Genomic DNA, 6,000 nt, shown 5'->3' on the forward strand with positions numbered 1-6,000 from the left:
TGATAAATGCAAAGTTATACATTAAACGGCAGGATCTCAGGGATTTTGTGGATAACAAGTTGTCTATTTCTGGGCAGTGTCATTCTGTGGCCACTAAAGCAAATACAGTACTGTCTTGCATAAAGAAGGGCATTAACTCAAGGGATGAAAACTTAATTTTGCCTCTTTATAGGTCCCTGGTAATGCCTCACTTGGAGTATGTGGTGCAGTTTTGGGCTCCAGTTCTTAAGAGTGATATAAATGAGCTGGAGAGAGTGCAGAGAAGTGCAACTAAAATGGTTAAAGTTTTTTAAGACTTAAATCTGGAAATAAAGACGCTTAATAAAGACTTAATATCTGGAAAAAAGACGCTTGAGTGGGGACATGGTTACACTTTACAAGTACATTAGAGGACATTATAGACAAATAGCAGGGGACCTTTTTACCCATAAAGAGGATCACCACACTAGAGGCCACCCCTTCAGACTGGAGGAAAAGAACTTTCATTTGAAGCAGTGCAGGTGGTTCTTCACAGTGAGGACAGTGAGGTTGTGGAATGCATTTCCGGATGATGCTGTAATGGCCGATTCTGTTTAAGAGGGGCTTGGATGATGTCATGGATAGACATAATATCCAAGGCTATTGTGATACTAAAATCTATAGTTAGTGTATGAGTATATATAGTTTATGTAAATGTATGGAGGGTTCAGTGTGTGTATGTATGGATACTGGATTTCATTTGGAGGTGTTAAACTTGATGAACTTTGGTCTTTTTCATCTAACTATGTAACTAACTATGTAAGCATTTGGCACTATCTAATTGTTGTGATAGTGGGCCTGGTGAGCCCCAGAAGTCCCACTCCAATATTGATTGTTAGGATAAGTTTCCTCTCCGAATGTACACCTCCTCCTTTCCATTCAAAATGATCATGTTGTCTTCTGCATTAATTAACATGTACTACTACTGCTGCCATATAAAGCAGTAGTTTTTTGTGTATGTGATGAAAACCTGCTGCCAGTACAACCTGGCAGATAGAGACAAAATTAGGTTTTTAGGGTTTCTAAATTTCTGCCATTTTGGATATTTGTCCCTCTTGATTCTGTTTAGTTTTATCATTTGTACAAAGCTGTTGCTGAATCTGCACACTTAAATAATGTTAAAAAAAGCTCAGTCATACCTTGTGGCTTCAGAAAACACCTAGAAAGTTCAAAGTTTATTTTTCAGATTTTAAGTTGCTTCTGAGACACATGCACACCTCCCAAGAACTGGTGCAGTAAATCATAAAATAGAAAAATGACTTTCTTGCCTCTGAGGTTTTCAGTTCAGTTGTGCAGAAATCCATCTTTTCTTGCTGCAAAACTGATACTTGCTTGGCAGCTTCTAAGTGCTGTTGCCTGGTTGATTCAGTGAATGTACTGCAGAGCATTCCATCTGTACTGGAGAAGGGAATCATGCTCATTTCCATGCAGATTCCTTTTAATGCCAAAATCTGTCCTCAAAACCATGTGACACTTCACCCAAGCATACTGAGTTACTGATGTAATAAAGCACAGATATGACATGTCATTGATGCTTATTCAAGCAGAAATCTGATGTGGCACTAAGGGGCGCATCATAACATTAGCTGAAATTTGTATTGGACGTCTGTGAAATGGTTAAATGTTTATTTATAGGTGAAATTCTCTATCCTCAGGACACACAGGCAGAAAATATTCCTGCATCCTGCTAGACCTGCAGTTGATTTAATTTGCCATATAACAAGATGACTGATACCGAAAATTGAACAATGTCAAGTACTGCAAGCAAAAACACCACCAGATAAACAATCATAAAAAGTGAAATCATGCTTAGACAACAATGATATCATGTGCCACGGTTGGACATCTTGTTGTGAAGAATGAAATCTTTACTATTTTCCTGTTGTTTTATGTAAAAATAGTAAGGTAATACAGCTGCAATCCCTAATGCATGACATGTTTTTCCTATTTAAAGTCTAAAATCCAATCAATCCTATGTAAAGATTTCTGATAAACATATTTGAAATTTTTCTTTTCAAAAGCAGACTTTATTGGTTTGAAATCGATAATGCTCAAGTGTCATGTAAGGCTACCCAGAACTAGGGAAATTGCTAGGAACTTGGTCTAAGCTCACTCTTATTGCCATAACCATCCACTTTAACCTTGGGTCTGGCTGCTGTTCTACAAACTGTCCTGTTAGTATTCAACACCTGTAACAGCTATCTTGTTGCTATTAGTCTGTCAGTATGGGGGGGGGAGGTAAACAGAAACAATGCACCCTTTAAGTGCGGGATATGCCAAATGTTTGCTGGCTGGATTTGTTTATGAAAAGCAAATGTTTTTTTTCCCAGCTTTTTTTCCTTGAGTTCTCTTACTGTACTGATAATGGAACTAAAATACCTTCTCACGTTTAACTGAATGGCTGAGTGATACCAATAAATGTGCGCTTATTGAGGTGAAGTGATTTGCCCCAATAAGCATCACTTTATTGTAATATTGCCCATTTCTCACTGAATTGTATCCATTCTAGCAAACTGCAAGCATTGTAGTAGGTAAGTGGATTTTACAAATCATGATATATAGACACCTCAGAATCCATTATGCCTAATACCCAGTCTTCCTTTAAAACACTAGTATGATGGTACAGGAGTTGAGAATGAACAAAGTGGTTCTTATTTCTCTGCAAGACGGAAAACAACACATTTTTATGAATTTTATAGTGCACAAATAATTCACTATGGTCTTATATTTCTAGCAAACAGCTCAAACACTTCTAAATGTTCTTGCAATATTCTCAAGAAAATCTATTGATTCCATTTCAGCTATAGATCTATCTTAAGATTCATCTCTAAATTTACAACCCAGTCTGCCCACACAGGTTGACAAAACTGATCAACTTCTACCATTGGTAAAATCCCCAATCAATAATCTTAACCGACTGCTTTACTACCCCACAAACAAACACAAAAAATAGGTGGTTATCGGATCTGAATATAAGTGACTGCATAAGTTGCCTATGTAACCATCATAACAGGACCAAACTGAATGGCCATAAATGCCTATATTTAGCTTCGGGATGTCTGAGATCAGAAGGAAAAGCAATAAAGTCTTCCAAAGACAATTGTAGGTCAGGAAAACTAAAACAACACATAAATGTCAGTGTAGGTAGCATCAATAGATTACAATGGGTAATTAATATGTAAGCCAGCAGCTTTATCATTGATCAAAGTCAGGTCTATGTGCACAAAAGGGCTAAAATGTGCTCAAATGGAGTCACTAAAAACTGATTTCAACCTTCAAACATTCTGGAAGTAATACTGCGATGACAGCACATCTAAAACCAGTTAATAAAACATAATCAATCCTCTGATACATACTGTACTTGTCAGTAATAAAAACAAGATTTTATTGAAAGAAGAGATATGAATCAAAAGAGCAATGATGGAAACGTTTATACATTAAAGTATATGCTGTTTGTAATATTTGTTGGTATGTGCACTTTTGGGTTTCACCTGGAGAGTACTGCTTCATTCTGTGTATTGCCATTTGTCATATTTCAGATAGAACACTTATAAAAAAAATTTCAAACTTACAGTTCTGAGTAGTCAAGTAGACTTAGCGGACTATGCTTGGAGGACTATGCATGCATTAGCTGGTCTGTTTTTTTTAATTGGGCCGTCTCATATATGATTTTAGATATACTGTAATTCTACAAATAATGATGTGCTAGTCCTTCACTCAATAAAATTACCTCATGCATAACCTAAGACTAGACTGCACTTGTTCTAGAATAGGGGTCCTGAACTTTTTTACCCATGAGCCACATTCAAATATAAAAAGAGTTGAGGAGCAACACAAGCATGAAAAAGGTTCCTGGTGTGCCAAATAAAGGCTGTGATTAGCTATTTGGTAGCCCCTATGTGGACTGCAAGCCTACATGAGACAGCTGGATCTAAAACTGTTTTGGTTGAGGCTCAACTTTTATAATATAACATTTGGTTAGGTCCAACGTAATGTAGGGTTGCTACATTTCTGTGGCCGTCGATCCGGCCAGGGGGCAGGACCATGATGTAAGAGGGGCGGGCTAGTGACATTGTGGGTGGAGTGATCAACGGCACATGGATAAGGCTATGGCATGGTGATCAGTGATTGGCTGATCGCCATGTCAATCAAGGGAGATCCTGCCCTAATTTGGAAAACAGGGCAGACTGTCTTGACCCAGGCAGCCCTTCTGAAAACCAGGCTGTCCGGGTCAAATCCGAACAGGTGGCAGCCCTAACCTTATGTCATCATAAAGCTGACAGAGAATCCACACTGCTAGTCCTGCTTGATTCCAGGGATATCCAATACAGTAGATATGCTCTACACTTCATTTTCACCCTTATTGGCCAAGACCAGGCCATTTGTCTAGTGCTTTAGGTCCCTCAAAAGGAGCTAGCCCCACAGTTTGTTAATTTCTTTCCTACATAATAACATAAACATTTACAACTCCTGCTATCCTGTAAAAACAAAGGTTAGTGTCCCAATATTTATTTAATTCAGTTAGAGTTTCTAATATGAACAGACTCCTGCTGCACAAAAATGGCAGCCCCCTCATAGAGGAACATGGAGGTAAGAAAGGTAATGTAAAAGCATCAAGCAAATACTTTTCAGGCAAAATTATGAATAGCATTCAAAGACAATGTTATGATAGATAATAAAAAAGGTTATATTCTGATGTCAGTGGGGCTCATTTATCAACACTGGGCAAATTTGCCGATGGGCAGTTACCTATAGCAACCAATCCGTGATTAGCTGTTTAAAGGAGAAGGAAAGGTTAAAACTAAGTTAGCCTTATCAGAAAGGTCCATCTAAATATACCAGTAAGCCACCAAAGTAATGTTGCTCTGAGTCCCCTGTCAAAAGAAACACTGCATTTCTTTCCTTCTATTGTGTACTCATGGGCTTCTGTATCAGACTTCCTGCCTTCAGCTTAAACCTCATTGCCCTTGGCAAGAGCATGCTCAGTTTGCTCCTCTTCCCCACCCCCCTCCCTTCTCTACTGTAATCTGAGCCCAGAGCAGGGAGAGACTCAGGCAGGAAGTGATGTCACACCATGTTAATACTGCAGCTCCTATCCTAAACAAACAGAGAGCTTCTAGAGCTGTTTGCTCAGGTATGGTAAAGCATTCTACAGAATAAATATAGCATTCTAGCGTGCACTATTGCAGCTAATCTATTGGCAATAAAATCCCTCCGTAGCTTTCCTTCTCCTTTAAAGCCAACTGTAAAAAGAACAAATTGCCCAGTATTAATAAATGACCCTCAGTATCTCTAAATAAACCCAACAGGCTGGTTTTGCTTTCAATAAGGATTTTTTGGATCAAGTACAAGGTACTGTTTTATTATTTCAGAGAAAAAGGAAATCATTTTGAAAAATTTGGATTACTTGGATAAAATGGAGTCTTATGGCAGACGGCCTTCCAGTAATTCGGATCTTTTTGGATAACAGGTTTCCCGATAAAGTATCTCATACCTGTACTGTAAGGACCACCTAGTCACATACAGTAATAAGAACATGTATCCCCTTCTGCCAAAAGACATGTCAGAATCTGCTTACTTTGTATAATCAGTGTTATGCTAATGGAGAGTGCTGGTATTTCAGCACATTTCCTGATATATATATATATATATATATATATCAAACTTAAATGATTCAATACCTGAGCATTCAGGGCCACTTAAAGGGATACTGTCATGGCAAAATGAATCAGTTAATAGTGCTGTTCCAGCAGAATCCTGCACTGAAATCCATTTCTCAAAAGAGCAAACAGATTTTTTTATATTCAATTTTGAAATCTGACATGGGGCTAGACATATTGTCAATTTCCCAGATGCCCCAAGTACTGCAAGTTGGAGTGATATCACCCCCTCCCTTTTCCCCCCCAGCAGCCAAACAAAAGAACAATGGGAAGGTAACCAGATAACAGCTCCCTAACACAAGATAACAGCTGCCTAGTAGAT

Source organism: Xenopus laevis, chromosome 1S, assembly GCF_017654675.1.
Source record: "Xenopus laevis strain J_2021 chromosome 1S, Xenopus_laevis_v10.1, whole genome shotgun sequence".
In the NCBI taxonomy this organism is placed as follows: Eukaryota; Metazoa; Chordata; class Amphibia; order Anura; family Pipidae; genus Xenopus; species Xenopus laevis.